The sequence below is a fragment of the Pristiophorus japonicus genome, chromosome 18, assembly GCF_044704955.1.
Source record: "Pristiophorus japonicus isolate sPriJap1 chromosome 18, sPriJap1.hap1, whole genome shotgun sequence".
Classification (NCBI taxonomy): domain Eukaryota; kingdom Metazoa; phylum Chordata; class Chondrichthyes; family Pristiophoridae; genus Pristiophorus; species Pristiophorus japonicus.
In genome coordinates, this window is record NC_091994.1 from 67,919,795 (window position 1) to 67,937,667 (window position 17,873).

Sequence of the window (17,873 nt, forward strand, 5' to 3'; positions counted from 1 at the left end):
CGTGCTGGACCACATGATCCACCCCGACCAGTCCTACATGGTCCCGGGCCGGACAATGCACGATAACATCCATCTGGTCCGGGACCTCATCCATCATTCCCAGGAGGCTGGTCTGTCGGTCGCCTTCCTATCTCTTGACCAAGAGAATGCGTTCGATAGGGTGGATCACGACGACCTTTCGGGACTCTGCGCGCTTTCGGGTTCGGGACGCATTTCGTCGCCCGGATCCAACTTTTGTACGCCGCCGCGGAGTGTCTGATTAAGGTTAACGGGTCCTTGATGGCGCCCTTTCGCTTTGGGAGAGGGGTGTGCCAGGGATGCCCCATGTCCGGCCATTTATATGCCATCTGCGTGGAGTCTTTCCTGCGTCTCCTGCGGACGAGGTTGACGGGACTGGCTCTGCAAGGGCCGGGCGTGGAGGTCGTCCTCTCGGCTTACGCTGATGACATGCTCCTCACGGTAGAGGATCCCGCTGACCTGCGGAGGATGCGTGAGTGCCAGGAGATTTACTCGACCGCATCCTCCGTCAGGATCAACTGGGAGAAATGTTCCTGACTCCTGGTGGGTCAGTGGCAGGTGGACTCCCTGCCAGAGGAGCTCAGGCCTTTTGCCTGGAGCACGACCCATCTCCTCTATCTGGGAGTCTACCTTAGCCCCGACGAGGAAGCCTGGCCGGCGAACTGGCAAGAGCTGGAGGCCAAGTTCGCCACTTGCCTAGGGCACTGGACAGGGCTGCTCCAAGTGCTGTCCTACAGGGGTCGAGCGCGAGTCAGAAACCAGCTGGTGGCCGCCATGCTGTGGTACCGGCTGGTCACTTTGACCCTCCCCCTGCGTTTGTCACCAAGATACAGAAGAAGCTGGTGGACTTCTTCTGGAACAACAGGAAGCACTGGCTCTCTGCCGCGGTCTTGAGTCTCCCGCTTGGGGAGGGCAGTCAGTCGTTGGTGTGCGTCAGAACCCAGCTTGCGACTTTCCGCCTTCAGACTCTGCAGAGATACCTTTACGTTGAGCCCCCTCCTAGGTGGCGTGCTCTAGCGACGTATTTCTTCCGCCAGCAGCACGGCCTCAACTACGACACGCAGCTCCTGTTTGTGAGCATGGGGGGCGTCAGGACCGCCTTCCAGGAGCTGCCTGTCTTTTACAAGGAACTCACCAGAGTCTGGAACAAAGTCTCCATCAAGCGCAGCTCTCCACCGGCTGGAGTGGCGGCTGTCCTGCACGAGCCGCAGCTCGGGAATCCGTATCTCTATGACCAAGGTTTTAGGTGGCAGTCGGACGAGAGGGCTGTGGCTGGTGAGGTGACTAGGGTCAGGGACCTGCTCGATGGCGGAGGAGCGGGCTGGATGGCGCCAGACACGCTGGCGCGGCGCCTAAATACGGCCGACGTCCGCCGAGCGGCCGATGCCATCGAGTCGCTAAAAACAGCTCTGGGCCCTGACTCGGTTAGGTGCATCGAGGAGGCTGAAGCACGTGGGGAGATCCCGTCCGAACTGACCACCGTCCGGACGGAATTCCTCATCGACGCCAAACCCCGAAACCTCCCTCGGGAGCCGGCGCCTCAACACTTGAGCCGCCTCGGGGAAATCCCCTCCGTGCCTTTCAGTACCGCGCGGAGGGGTTTCCTGTACGGGCTGCTCCTGCACACCCTCAATTTTGCAATCCTCGCCTGCCGTCCGGACACGCCATGGCGTACCATCTTGACGTCCGGAGGAGGCGGGGGTCCCCAATGGAGGGCACTCTACGCGGGAGTCCTCCCACTATTTATCGGGGACTTGGCCTGGAGGTTGGTGCACGGAGCAGTGCCGTGCAATAAATTTTTAAGCCGGTTCACGGGCTCCCAGGCCGCCTGCAATTTCTGCGGTCTGGAAGAGGCCGTGTTCCATGTTTTTATCGAATGCACAAGGTTGCAGCCCCTGTTTTATTATTTAAAGGGGCTGCTCCTGAAATTCTGGCTGCACTTCAGTCCCACACTCCTGATCTTTGGGCACCCTGTGCGGAGGGGAGCATGTAGGTCCGAAGGCCTCCTCGTAGGACTGCTCCTGGGCACGGCCAAGGGTGCCATCAGCCGGCCCAGGCAGCGGGCGGTCGAGGGGGTCGTTCAACCTGACTGCCTGCCTCTCTTCTGTGCATACATCCGCGCCAGGGTGTCCTTGGAGATGGAGCACGCGGTGTCCACCGGTACGCTCGCGGCCTTCCGCGAGAGGTGGGCACCGGAGGGACTGGAGTGCATCATCTCCCCCGGCAACCAAATTTTAATTTGATTTTATGTTTTAAAATTTAATTTGTTTTAATTGCCGGTGTTTTTAGTGTCCCCCTCCCCTTTTATAGGGGGCACTTGGAGAAAAAAAATATATGAATTTCGTGCCCAAAAAAACTTTAAAAAAAACAAAAACACAAAAAAACCCAACAAAAAAACACAAAAAAATGGCCTTGTAAATGTTTGGTGTGCCCCCCAGATCGGGTGGGACACGATTTAAGGATTAATGTTTTAATTTCCTCCAAAAAGAGTTCTGTGGAGCAATGGTGGAGCTTAGGAGGCATGGCCTATTCACTTGGAGCCTGGAGCAGTGGGAGAAGGAGCCACCTGCTGTTGCTCCTGCCTGGAAAGCCTTGAGTGAGCCCCGTGAAACAGCCCAGGAAGAGGAGGAAGGGGCTTTCTACAATTCCAATTCATCCAGAGGGAGAGGAGGAGAGCAGAAAATTCAACAACCTTTAATACTGCTACAGAGAGTTGGAGAGAGGGGGAAAAAGAACAACAACTATCCAGTGTGGAAGGAGGGAGAAACTTCATCAAGGAAAGGTGGGTGTGTTTTGGTGCATTCCCCGAAAGACTTTGTTATATCGGTGGGGGGAGGAAATAAGACTTGCTGGAAGGCCGGAACATCGCGGGGGGTGTGTGTGTGTGTGTGTGTGTGTGGAAGTGTGTGTGGGGGTCTTGCTTACAGCTAGGCCCCACACACCACTGAAGCACCCCTCCCCCTTTGCCTAGCCTGTGATAGCTGGAGCGACCTGGCTGAAGAACTATTAATCACCTATTTAACATCGTTGGGAGTGTGTGCCTGGGTGGCTCCAGCTGTCCCAGGTGAAGACATCTTCTCCCCCCACCCGAAGACCATCTACAAAGACTGTGTTTGTTTTTCCATCATCTGGGGAGTGCACCCCAAGAAAAACACCCACCCATCGCTGTGAGGGGAGACCTGCCCTCACAGCTTCCCTCTTTCCCACCCCCTCTCACTTTCTCACTCTCTCTGTCTCTCCCCTCTCTCTCAGCCCTTTCCTCCTAATTGAAAAACCAATGAAGACAACTGAGCAGAGGGAGCAAGGCCCCTCCCCAATTGTCAACTAGGGGAGAGGTGTGCCTCTTTTAGAGCTCCCTCTGTTCAAACACCAACGAGGCCATTTAAGACCATTAAGGCCTGTGACTTTGGGGTGTGTGTGGCCCTTAAAGGGACCCCGTGATGGCGACTCCATCCACGCCGATGGCGGGGCCAGCAAAGACATATGCGCAGACGGCGTCCACATCCACGGCGCCTCCTGTGCCTCCTGCTGCCCTGCCACCTTTCAGACTAATAACAAAGAAACACGGGGTCAAGAGCTACACTCACTCCACAATGAGCATCGAGGAGTGCGTGCGGGCGATGGCTGGGGTAGTCGGCCCCTCGGCCATTGTCACAGCCTCCAAGATGTCTGGGAAGGCTGTATTCTTCCTGGGGTCGGAGCGGGCGGTGTCCCTGGCCCTTGAAAAGGGGCTCACGGTGGGCGGGGACGTTCCTGCCGGTGGACCCTCTCGAGGCCGCCGCGCAGAGGGTCATCCTTTCAAATGTCCTGCCCTTTGTTCCCACTGAGCTCCTCCTCCCTCACCTACACCAACTGGGGGAGGTAAGGTCAGGGATAAACCCCATACCGCTCGGCCTCAGGGAGAACAGCCTGCGCCACGTGTTCTCCTTCCGCCGCCAGCTCTTTGTCCGGCTGGCGCGGGAGGAGACGACGGAGGGATCGTTTAATGTGGTGCACGAGGGGACTGCCTACCGTGTCTTCTGGATGTCAGGCGGCGTGCGGTGCCATGCCTGTAGGGAGGTGGGGCATGTTCGTAAGAACTGCCCTGCCTCCAAGGCTGCCAAACCACCGAGGGCAGCCAAAGCTGGAGCCGCCGCCACCCCTCCCCCTAGTAGCGTCTGCGTGCCGGGAGCTGTGGGTGCGCGGGCATCGTCGGGGGCCTTTGTTTTCACGGCCTCCGGCGGGGGGGAGGGAGAGCGCCTGATCGGAAAGAAGGCGGGAGGAAGACGAAACATCTCGAGGCGGGTCCCCTCAGTGATCCAGACAATTTGATCACCGCGCTCAGCCCAACCCCGTCACCGGCGAGTGCGGGGTGCCCTGAGCCTGTGCCCGAGCCCTTGACCAATATCACAGAGGGGCTCGGGCGCGGGCAAGATAAGAAAAAGGGGGGAGTGGGGAGGGATGCCTCGGCAGACATGGAGGTCTCCCTGCCTCTGTGCCCCCCCAGGAACAAAAGGAGGCGCCGCTCCAATAAGGTGGAGGGGGAACAACATCCCTCCGCGGAGGAGTCGGTGCCCGCCGTGTGTCCCGCGTCCCCCACCAGCGCCCCCAAACTGCGCCGTAGGTGAGTGGAGTCTGTCCCTGGGGAGGGTGAGACAGTCAAGGCTGCCCAGCCTCTGCCTCCCGGGGATGGCATGGAAGATCTGCCTGTCGTGGGGGGCGTGGGGCCAGCGGAGGAATGCATAGCCGCCGGGTCGAGCGTCCCGTGGTCTGAGGCGAGCGGGGCCGAAAAGGCCGAAACTGAGCCCGCCCAGCCAATACCCAACTTCCCCCGGGAGTCGCTCGGCCCGGAAGAAACAAAAAATGTTAACAATTTTAATGATTCTGTACACGCTGGGCCGGGGGGTGGCGGCGGGGAGGGGGAAGACCACCAACCCTCGCCCCCTACTTTGGAGCTGGGGTACTTGGAGGACCTGGAACATTACTTTGGCCAGGTCTCTCCGTGTTCCCCGGTTCCTGGGGCGGAGGAGGAACCCCTTCCGCTGTCGCTTCCTGACCCAGCACCACTTTTAAAAGAGCCCAGTGGGGACTCCTCTGCCGACGATCCTGGGGGTGGGATCGGGGCAGAGCCAGGTCCGGATGGAGCGGCCGGGCCGTTTGCCGTACCTCGTGCGGTAGACGGGCCAGCTGCTGGCGGCGACCTTCCGGAGGGGGACGGGGATTTGGTGGGGGACGAGGGAGAAGATCTCGAGTCCATCGCCAGTGAGGCGGTGGATCTCCTCGTGCCCGCCGCTGAGTCCCCCCTCATTCCTGTAGAGGATCTCCGGGACTTTTTGGCCCAGAGCCAGGGTCGCCGCAACCGAACCCATCTGGCCCGGGAAAGATGGTCCGAGCCGGGGCTGCTCGTCGCGCCCGTCCACGCCGCCGCTAAAACCATGGCCGCGGGCGGGCCCTTATCAAAGGCGCAAGGCCTTGAGCTGCGCCGGCTCAAAAGGTTCCTCGCTGGGCTGCTGAAGGAGTGGAGGTCAACAAACGATTCCACTCCCCCCCCACAATAGGTTAAGGTAGAGGTTGCACTATGCTTTTGTCATGAAGATAACCATAGCCAGCCTCAACATCAACGGCGGCAGAGAGGCACGCCGTAGATTTAATAATTTTTTGCTCCTGCGGGAAGGGAAATATGCGGTGTGCTTCCTGCAAGAAACCCACACCGTTCCGGGAGATGAAGCCACGTGGCTCCTGGAATGGCAAGGAGAGGTCCGCATGAGCCACCTCACTACCACTTCTTGTGGGGTGGCCATCTTGCTGGCCCCGCATTTTCAGCCGGAGATCTTGGGGGTCGAGGAACCCGTGCCAGGCCGCTTGCTGCACGTCACGGTTCGCCTGGGGGACATGCCGCTCCATCTTGTGAACGTGTACGCCCCTCAGCCCGGCCCGCAGCAAACGCGCTTCTTCGAAGAAGTGTCCGCTCTTCTTGGCTCCGTCGCCGTCGGCGACTGCATTGTCCTCGGGGGCGATTTTAACTGCACCCTCGAGGCGAGGGACCGCTCCGGTGCCCCGCAGAGCATGACGCCGATGGAGAAGTTGAGGGACATGGTCGGGTCCTTCGACTTGGTGGACGTCTGGCGAAATCTCCACCCCGACTCCAGCGCCTTTACTTGGGTGAGGCCTGGAGTAGGATGGTCCAGAGTCGACCGCCTTTACGTGTCTCGGGCGTACGTTTCCTGCGTCCCGGCGGCCTCCATGCGGCCGGTGCCGTGTTCGGACCACCACCTGGTGTGGGCGGAGCTCGTTTCACTCCGCGCGAGGACGGGGTCCGTGTACTGGCATTTTAACAACCAGCTGCTGGAGGACGTGCAGTTCCAGGACTCGTTCCGTCATTTCTGGGCCGACTGGAGAAGGAAGCAGGGGGATTCCCCTCCTTGAGGCTATGGTGGGACGTGGACAAGGATCACGTCCGCATCTTCTGTCAAGAGTACGCGAGGGGGTCGACCAAGAGGCGGGCGGCCAGGGTCGGGCGCCTAGAAAAAGAGGTGCTCGACCTGGAGTCCCGTCTCGGTCAAGTCGTTGAGGACCCGGCCCTGCGGATGGTGTACGAAGCGAAGAAGGCCACGCTGAAGGACCTGCATCTCGTCGGGTCCCGAGGCGCATTCGTGAGTTCGCGAATCCGGTTCCTGCGGGATCTGGACCGCGGCTCCCCCTTCTTCTACTCGCTGGAAAAAAGACAGAGTGTCCGTAAGCAGCTCTTGACGCTGCTGGCCGACGACGGCTCTCTCGTCTCAGATGCGGTGGGCGTCAACAACAGGGCCCGTGAATATTACAGGGCTGTGTTCTCTCCGGAGCCGTCCAGCGAGGAAGCGTGTAGAGTTTTGTGGGAGGACCTGCCGAAGGTCGGCCTGGAGGGCGCCGAAAATCTGGAAGCTCCGCTAAGCCTGGCGGAGCTGACCGGCGCCCTCGACCGGCTCTCGAGGGGAAAAGCCCCGGGGCTGGATGGGCTGACCGTGGAGTCCCACAGGGCGTTCTGGGACGTCCTGGGGGGCGACTACGCGCGGGTCATGGTGGAATGTCCGGTGACCGGGGAGATGCCCCTCTCTTGGCGCAGGGCAGTCATCGTCCTGCTGTCTAAGAAGGGCGATATCCGCCTCCTTAAGAACTGGCGCCCGGTCTCCCTCCTCAGCATGGACTACAAAATCTTCGCCAAGGAGATGTCTGCTCCCCTTGGCGCCGTGCTGGACCACATGATCCACCCCGACCAGTTCTACACGGTCCCGGGCCGGACAATCCACAATAACATCCATCTGGTCCGAGACCTCATCCATCATTCCCAGGAGGCTGGTCTGTCGGTCGCCTTCCTATCTCTCGACCAAGAGAAGGCGTTCGACAGGGTGGATCACAACTATCTGTTCGGAACTCTGCGCGCTTTCGGGTTCGGGACGCATTTCGTCGCCCGGATCCGACTTTTGTACGCCGCCGTGGAGTGTCTGATAAAGGTTAACGGGTCCTTGACGGCGCCCCTTCGCTTTGGGAGAGGGGTGCGCCAGGGATGCCCCATGTCTGGCCATTTATATGCCATCTGTGTGGATCCTTTCCTGCGCCTCCTGCGGACGAGGTTGACGGGACTGGCTCTGCAAGGGCCAGGCGTGGAGGTCGTCCTCTCGGCTTACGCCGATGACATGCTCCTCGCGGTAGAGGATCCCGCTGACCTGCGGAGAATGCGTGAGTGCCAGGAGATTTACTCGGCCGCATCCTCTGCCAGGATCAACTGGGAGAAATGTTCCGGACTCCTGGTGGGTCAGTGGCGGGTGGACTCCCTGCCGGAGGAACTCAGGCCTTTTGCCTGGAACACGACCCATCTCCTCTGTCTGGGAGTCTACCTTAGCCCCGACGAGGAAGCCTGGCCGGCGAACTGGCAAGAGCTGGAGGCCAAGTTCACCGCTCGCCTAGGGCGCTGGACAGGACTGCTCCGAGTGCTCTCCTACATGGGTCGAGCGCTAGTCATAAACCAGCTGGTGGCCGCCATGTTGTGGTACCGGCTGGTCACTTTGACCCTCCCCCTGCGTTTGTCACCAAGATACAGAAGAAGCTGGTGGACTTCTTCTGGAACAACAGGAAGCACTGGGTCTCTGCCGTGGTCTTGAGTCTCCCGCTTGGGGAGGGCGGGCAGTCGTTGGTGTGCGTCAGCACCCAGCTCGCGACTTTCCGTCTTCAGACCCTGCAGAGATACCTTTACGTCGAGCCGCCTCCTAGGTGGCGTGCTCTGGCGACGTATTTCTTCCGCCAGCAGCACGGCCTCAACTACGACCAGCAGCTCCTGTTTGTGAGCTCGGGGGCGTCAGGACCGCCTTCCAGGAGCTGCCTGTCTTTTACAAGGAACTCATCAGTGTCTGGAACAAAGTCTCCACCAAGCGCAGCTCTCCACCGGCTGGAGTGGCGGCTGTCCTGCAGGAGCCGCTGCTCGGGAATCCATACCTCCACGACCGAGGTTTTAGGTGGCGGTCTGACGAAGGGGCTGTGGCTGGTGAGGTGACCAGGGTCAGGGACCTGCTCGCTGGTGGAGGAGTGGGCTGGATGGCGCCAGACACGTTGGCGCGGCGCCTAAATTCTGCCAACGTCCGCCGCGCGGCCGATGCCATCGAGTCGCTAAAAACAGCTTTGGGCCCCAACTCCGTTAGGTGTGTCGAGGAGGCTCAAGCACGTGGGGAAATCCCGTCCGAACTGACCCCCGTCCGGACGGAATTCCTTATCGGCGCCAAACCCCGGAACCTCCCTCGGGAGCCGTCGCCTCACAACTTGAGTGCCTTTCAGTTCTGCGCGGAGGGGTTTCCTGTACAGGCTGCTCCTGCACACTCTCAACTTTGCCATCCTTGCCTGCCTCCGGACACGCCATGGCGTACCATCTTGCCATCTGGAGGAGGCGGGGGTCCCTGATGGAGGACACTCTACGCGGGAGTCCTCCCACTATTTATCGGGGACTTGGCCTGGAGGGTGGTGCACGGAGCAGTGCCGTGCAATAAATTTTTAAGCCGGTTCACGGGCTCCCAGGCCGCCTGCAATTTCTGCGGTCTGGAAGAGTCCGTGTTCCATGTTTTTATTGAATGCACGAGGTTGCAGCCCCTCAATTTCTGGCTGCACTTCAGTCCCACACTCCTGATCTTTGGGCACCCTGTGCGGAGGGGAGCTGGTAGGTCCGAGGGCCTCCTGGTAGGACTGCTCCTGGGCATGGCCAAGGGTGCCATCAGCCGGTCCAGGCAGCGGGCGGTCGAGGGGGTCGTTCAGCCTGACTGCCTGCCTCTCTTCCGCGCGTACATCCGCGCCAGGGTGTCCTTGGAGATGGAGCACGCGGTGTCCACCAGTACGCTCGCGGCTTTCCGCGAGAGGTGGGCACCGGAGGGACTGGAGTGCATCATCACGCCCGGCAACCAAATTTTAATTTGATTTTATGTTTTAAAGTTTAATTTGTTTTAATTGCCAGTATTTTTAATGTCCCCCTCCCCTTTTATAGGGGGCACGTGGAGAAAATATATATGATTTTAGTGGCCAAAAAAAAACTTTAAAAAAAACAAAAACACAAAAAAAAACACAAAAAAGGTCCTTGGAAATGTTTGGTGTGCCCCCCAGATCGGGGGGACACGATTTAATGAATTAATGTTTTAGTTTCCTCCCAAAAAGAGTTCTGTGGACAAGCACTCCAAGGTGCCTTTCTTTGTTCATCTACACTATTAAGTGGCCTGCCGCTTAATGTGTATAGCCTTTCCTTATTAGCCCTCCCAAAGTGCATTACCTCACACTTCTCTGAATTAAATTCCATTTGCCACTGCTCTGCCCACCTGTCAGTAGATTGATATCCTCCTGCAGCCCATGACTTTCCTCTTTATTATCAACCACACAGCCAATTTTAGTGTCGTCTCCAAACTTCATAATCATACTCTCTATATTCAAATCTAAATCATTGATATATACCATGAAAAGCAAGGGACCCAGTACTGAGCCCTGCAGAATCCCACTGGAAACATTCTTCCAGTCACAAAAATATCCATCAACCATTACCCTTTGCTTCCTACCTCCAAGCTAATTTTGGATCCAACTTGAAACTTTGCCCTGTATCCCATGGGCTTTAACCTTTGTGAACAGTCTGCCATGTGGGACTTTATCAAAAGCTTTGCTAAAGTCCATATATACTACATCGTATACACTACCCTCATCGACCCTCTTAGTTACCTCCTCAAAAATTCAATCAGGTTAGTCAGACACGATCTTCCCTTAACAAATCCATGCTGACTGTCCCTAATTAATTCTTGCCTTTCCAAATGTCGATTTATCCTGTCTTTCAGTATTTTTCCCAATAATTTTCCCACCACTGAGGTTAGGCAGACAGACCTGTAATTACTCGGCCTATCCCTTTCTCCCTTCTTAAACAAGGATACTACATTAGCAGTCCTCCAATCCTCCAGCACCATGCCCAAATCCAAAGCGGACTGGAAAATAAAGGTCAAGGCTTCTGCTATTTCCTCCTTTACTTCGTTCAACAGCCTGGGATGCATTTCATCCAGGCCTATGGACTTATCTACTTTCAAAGCTGCGAAACCCCTCAATATTTCCTCTCTCACTATATTTATTTCATCCAGAATATCACACTCCTCCTCGATAGCAGTATCTGCATTGCCCCTTTCCTTTGTGAAAACAGATGCAAAGTATTTGTTAAGAACCCTCCCAACATCTTCCACCTCCACACAAAGATTACCCTCATGGTCTCTATAGGCCCTACCATTCTTTTAGTTAACCTCTTACTCTTAATATATTTATAGAACATCTTAGGGTTTTCCTTAATTTTACTGGCCAAGAATGTTTCATGCTCTCTCTTAGCATTCCTAATATCCTTTTTAATCTTGCCTCTTAACTTTCTATATTCCTGTAAAGATTCTATAATATTTAGACATTGGTATATGACATAAGTGTCCCTTTTTTTCTTAATCCTCCCATGTAAATCTCTAGACATCCAGGGGGCTCTAAAATTATTATTCCCACTCTTTTTCTTTTCGGGCACATGTTTGGCCTGAGCCCTCCGGATCTCCTCCTTGAATGCCTCCCACTGTTCCGACACTGATTTACCCACAAGTAGCTGTTTCCTGTCCACTGTGGCCAAATCACTTCTCAACTTCGCAAAATTAGCATTTCCCCAATTCGGAACTTTTATTCCAGGTCTATCCTTGTCCTTATCCATAACTAACTTGAATCTGACTGAATTATGGTCACTGGCACCCAAATGCTCTCCCACTAATACCCCTTCAACCTGCCCAGCTTCATTCCCCAAAACTAAATCCAAAACCGCCCCCTCTCTTGTTGGGCTTGTTACATACTGACTAAAAAAGTTCTCTTGAATGCATTTCAAGAATTCCGCACCCTCTATACCCTTCACACTAAATTTGTCCCAATCAATATTTGGTTAGTTAAAATCCCCTACTATTACTACCCTATGGTTTTTGGACTTCACAGCAATTTGCCGACATATTTGCTCTTCTATCTCCCTCCCACTGTTTGTGGGTCTATGATATACACCCAGCAATGTGATCGCCCCTTTTTTATTATTCAATTCAACCCAAATGGCCTCATTTGATGATCCCTCTAACATACCATCCCTCCTCACAGCTGTAATAGTTTCTTTAATCAGTACTGTAAACCGCACCCCCCCCACATTTTACCCACCTCTCTATCTTGTCTAAATATCCTGTAACTAGGAATATTGAGCTGTCAAACCTGCCCCTCTTTCAGCCATGTTTCTGTAATGTCTATAATATCATACTCCCCAGTGTCTACCTGTGCTCTTAGCTCATCCGCCTTATTCGCTATACTCCTTGCATTAAAGTATACACCATTCAGCACAGGAAGACCTCCTTGCTTACTACATACTAAGCCTTGTTTCCTCTGTCTTACAGATTCACTTTCTAAATTCTTGCTATCCACTTTACTTCCTGCCCTATTGAATTTGTTCTCAGGTTCCCATCCCCTTGCCAAGCTAGTTTAAACTCTCCCCAACAGCACTAGCAAAACTCCCTGTGAGGATATTGGTCCCAGCGCTGTTGAGGTCCAACCTGTCTGATTTGTACAGGTCCCATCTCCCCCAGAAGCGGTCCCAATGCTTCAAGAATTTAAAGCCCTTTCTCCGACACCAACTCTCCAGCCACGTGTTTATCCTCTTTATCCTTCTATTATTGTACTTATTAGCACGTGGCACCGGTAGTAACCCGGAGATTACTACCTTTAAGGTCCTACGCTTTAACTTTCTTCCTAGCTCCCTGAATTCTTCCTGTCGGACCTCATCCCTCTTTTTACCTGTCGTTGGTCCCGATGTGGACCACGACCTCTAGCTGTTTACCCTCTCCTCCTAGGATGCCCTGCGACCGCTCTGTGACATCCTTGACCCTGACAGCAGGGAGGAGGCACCATACCATTCTGGAGTCATGTCTACGGCCACAGAAAAGCCTGTCTGTTCCCCTAGTTATAGAATCCCCTATCAATAAAGCTCTTCTGTTCTTTGTCCCTCCCCCCCTGTGCAGCTGAGCCACCCGTGGTGCCTTGGACTTGGAACTGGCTGCACTCCCCAGAGGCACCATTGACCTCACCGATACTCAGAAGAGAATATCGGTTGGAAAACGAGATGGACTCACGGGAGCCTCCTGCACTACCTGCCTAGTGTTCTTACTCTGTCTGGTGGTCACCCACTTCCTCTCTGCCTGCACGCTTTTAAGCTGCGGGGTGACCACCTCCTGAAACATGCTATCCACGTAGTTCTCAGCCTCGCAGATGCACTGTATTGACCCCAGCCGCCACCTCAAGCTCTGAAACGCAGAGCTCGAGTAGTTGAAGCTGGAAACACCTCCTGCATACATGGTTGTCTAGGCCGCGTGAAGCATCCAGGACTTCCCACATGCCGCAGGATGTGCATTCCATGGAACTGAGTTGCCCTGCCAACCCTCTAGTTAGACTTATCTAGTTTAAAATCGAATTAAAAAGAAAAAGCGAAAAGAGATACTTACCAACTCACCTCACCGACCTCTCTGGCCTCCAGAACTCCCGACCTCCCGACCTCTCGAACTCCCGACCTCTCGAACTCCCTTCTTCTCGAACTCCCAACCTCTCAAAATCTCAGACCTCCGAACTCCAGGACCGCTCGAACTCCCGACCTCCGAACTCCCGACCTCTTGAACTCTCAGATCCAGTAATGCTAATTGCAACCTCAAAAAACTCACATAGATTTATCAAACTCTGTTTCCCTTTTATAAAACCATGTTGACTCTGCTGAATCAGATTATTGTTTTCTGAGTGCCCTGATACCACTTCCCTCACAACGGATTCCAGCATTTTCCCCGATGACTGATGTCGGGCTAACTGGCTGGTAGTTTGCTGTTTTCTCTCTCCCTCGTTTCTTGAATAACAGTCTTACATTTGCTACCTGTTGGGACCTGTCCAGAATCTAGGGAATTTTGGAAGATCACAACCAATTCATTCATTATCTCTGCAGCCACCTCTTTTAGAACCCTAGTATGTAGGCCATCAGGCCCAGGGGACTTGTTAACTTTTAGTCCCATTAGTTTCTCCAGTACTTTTTCTCTACTGATATTAATTACTTTAAGTTCCTCACTCTCTTGGTTCCCCGCTATTTTTGAAATGCCTTTTCTATCTTCGACTGTGAAGACAGATACAAAATATGGACTGGATTTTCAGGACGTTTGTGCTCCGGGTTTCACCCCGAAGTGGCGTGAAATGGGGCGGTGGTGTCTCCTGCGCCCCGTCGGGAGCTTCATGTCGGGTTTGGTGGCGGCGCTTAGCAGCACAGGCGGAAGAGCCGCACCAGGTGTGTAACGCCTCTCGTTGCGACACCGGTGACTCACACCCGACCCATACGCCCTGAAGTGCGCCTCGCGATGACCGCCAGGTAAACCAGAGCGGTCCAGCCATGCCGGCGACTGTGAGGTAGGTAAAGTGCAGAAAAGGTAAGTGCAAGTGTTTATTCTTTTATATTTTTTTTAGTGATTAGTGTTGTGGTGGCATGAGCAATTTCTTTGGAAGGGTTTGCGATTTTTTTGGGTGGGGTTTCCCCTCCCCCAAGACCTATCTCGGAGCGCTCCCGGCCCCGCACTTTCATTGGCGGGGTTCCCATTTTTGCACCACAAAAGAAGTACAATGCCTTTCTTCGTGCTGCGCCCCGGCACAAGGTCCAGGTGGCAAATATTTCTCCCCAGAGCGCAGACTTTTCCCAGCCGGTAACTTTCTTGCCCGCCTCTGTTTTCGCCCTGAAAATGGCAAAACCGAAAATCCAGCCCTATGTGTTTAACGTTGCTGCCATTTCCTTATTCCCTATTATAATTTCTGCTGTCTCAGTCTCTAAGGGACAAACGTTTACTTTTGCTACTCTCTTCCTTTTTACATACTTGCTGAAGTTCCTACAATCTGTTTTTATATTTCTTGCTAGTTTACTCTCATATTCTACTTTTCCCCTTTAAATCATTTTATTGGTCATTCATTGTTCGTTTCTAAAACCCAATCCTCAAGGCTAATACTATTCTTCACAACATATAACTCTCTTCTTTTAATCTAATACTTCTTTAGTTAGCCATGGATGGATCACTTTTCCCATGGAGTTTTTCTTTCTCAGTGGGATGTATATTGGTTGAGAAATTTGAAATATTTCTTTAAATGTTTGCCACTGCTTTTCTACTGTTACACCTTTTAATCTAATTACCCAATCTATCATCGGCAATTTGCCCCTCATACCTATGTAATTGGCTTTATTTAAGTTTAAATCACTAGTTTCGGACTTAAGTATGGCACTCTCAAACTTAATATGAAAATCCAACATATTATGATCACTCTGCCCCAGAGGATCCTTTACTATAAGATTACTAATTAACCATGTCTCATTACATAATACAAGATCTAATATAACCTGTTCCCTGGTTGATTTCATGAGGTTTGTTCTAGGAAACTATCCTGAATGCATTCCAAGAACTCATCCTCCAGACTACCTTTGCCAATTTGATTTGTCCAGTCTATATGAATGTTAAAGTCCCCCATGATTATTGCTTTAATAAAAAGAAAGAAACACTTGCATTTATATAGCACCTTTCATGACCACTGGACGTGTCAAAGCGCTTTACAGGCAATTAATTACATTTGAACTGTAGTCACTGTTGTAATGTGAGAAATAGTGTTATGCTGATAGATTTAGGTGTGGAAGAATGGGAGGAGGCTCAAGTGGAGCATAAACACCAGCATGAACTGGTTGGGCTGAATGGCCTGTTTTTGTGCAGTATATCCAATGCAATTCTATGTAATATATCATTCTAAACTCAATACAAACTAACCAACATATCCTAGATAACTATGTACGGATGCTCTAGATAGGTATATGTATATGCACTGGATAAGGATGTATATATTCTCCAGATAGGAATGAGTATTTGCTCTGGATAGGTATGTGTATATGCTCTAGAAAGAAACGTGTGTCTGCTGTAGTATACTGTTTTTGCTGCTCACGATATGGTCTCCTCTGCATTGGGAAGACCAAACACAGATTGGGTGATCACTTTGCTGAACACCTCCATTCAGTCCACAAGCATGGCCCTGACATTCCGGTTGCTTATCATTTTAATTCTCCATCCCACTCCCAATCTGACCTATCTATCCCCGTCCTCCTTTACTATTCTAATGAAGCTCAATGAAATCTCGAGGAACAGCCTTCTGGACTCAACATTGAGTTCAACAATTTCAGATCATATCCACTGCTGCCATTTTTTCAGACGTTAGGTGCTGGCAATTATGTTTTACAGTCTCTTGAACAGTCTTAGTTCAACTTAACTCTATTTATTTGGGAGATCTCAGACAGCCATATGGAGCTTAAGATGACGCTCCTTCACAGACCCTCTCTCTCAATACCTCCTAGCTCGAGGGCGCTATACAGTACATCAATACCTCACAGCAAGTGGGCATTATACATTATCTCATTACACCTTTCCTTTCATAAGAAACAAAAGAGAATTAAAGTTAGCTTCAATATAAACGGGTAGTTAACTTTTTATGAATACATCTATTAACCAACTACAAGATTAAAAAACAACAATAAAACTCTTGTCTTATTAATTCTTTACCCAAGTGTCCACTATGATTCCTTATTTCTGTACATAGTGCTCCAGGTATTTTGGTGTTGTGTGGATTCTGCTGCTTTGTCTCAGACTGGTTGTTTCAGTGGTGTTCTGTGCACTGATCGCTTTATTCCCTCTGAGAGGAAATATCAGGCAACATATCCCTGTTTTCACGTGTTTTCGTTGAATTGCTATTTGGCATGTGAGTTGGCTGTGTTGGCAGTGGATTGTCTGTGGGTGTCACTGAGATCTCTGGAGTTTCGATGAATGTCTCAGCGCTCTTTCTCAGATGTTTCCTATTTCTGCAATACTCACGCCCATCTTCTGTAATGAACTGATATGATCAAATGCCGACTTGTTTCTGAACCTGAGCTTTTTGCCACCCTTTGCTTTCTGGCGTTTGTTTGAGTCTCACTGTTTCTCCTCCAGGAAGTGCTGTAGCACCTCTATTGTAGTAGTGTGCTTGTTTGGCATGGTTCCTTTCTTTGTTGATGATGACGTCGTGTATGATCCTTGGTTTGAGTTGTTAATTTGTGATTGGGATGTTTGTCTTTGTGCGGCGACCGAGCAAGCGTTGTGCTGGCAAACTATCAAGGCCTTCAATTGGTGTGTTTCGCCAGATGAGAAGGTTCATGTAGAAGTCACCACAGTCTTTCTTTGTCTTCTTGATTAACCGCTTTGTGAGCTTAATCGCTTTCTCAACCTTTCCGTTGCTTTGTGGATATTCTGGTGAGCTTGTTGCGTGATCAAATCCATATTCTATGGCAAAGTTTGTGAACTGTTGTGAGTTGAAGGGAAGTCCATTGTCGGATTGAACCTTCTCTAGAATTCCATGGTTAAAAGAAATATTTCTTGAGGTGTTTGATAATGACAGTTGTATGTTTCTTTCCATGCAGACTGTCTATCTCAAAATAGTCTGAGTAGTAGTCCACTGTGCATCAGTCGTCTTTGCCATTGAGTGTGAATATGTCACAACCAATCTTTTCCCATGGTTGTGACTTATCAATGGTTCTTTTGGTTGGCTCGATTTATAGGTGTTACATGTTTCACATTTGAAACATATGTCACTGTTCAGTCCTGGCCAGTAAACGGATTCTCTGTCACATCGAAGAGTGCTCTCGACGCCAGTGTGAGCAGCTTGTAGTCGCTGATGAATGTCGCATCTCAGGGATTTTGGTATGACACAGCGATAGCCTTTGAAGACTATGCCATCCTGTGTTGTGAGTTCGTCACAAACTTTGAAGTATACATGCATTTCAGGCGGGCATTTATGTAACATTTTTTGGCCATCCCGTTGTGATTTGTTGTATGACCAGTTGTAGTGTGGAGTCGCTTGCAGTTGCGCGTTGTGTAGTAGTCAGTCCTTGTTTGGAGAGTGGGAGAAAGTCCACCATGTGGATGCATTCCACTGCAATTTCTGTTGGTGATCTCTCCATGTTTTCCAGGTATGTGCGCAAGAGGGTGTCTGCTAGATACATTTCTATTCCTGGTTGATACTTGATTTCGACATCATATTGGTTGAGCCGAATGAGCCGACGTTCTAGTCGCTTGGGTGCTGCAGATAATGGCTTGCGTCGTATAGCAACCAAAGGCATATGGTCTGTCCATAGCGTGATCTTGCAACGATATACATATTGATGGTTTCGTTCCATTCCGAAGACTTGAACAAGCAGCTCCTTTTCAATTTGAGAGGATCGCGTTTCTGCTGGAGTGAGCGCTCGGCTCCCATATGCGATT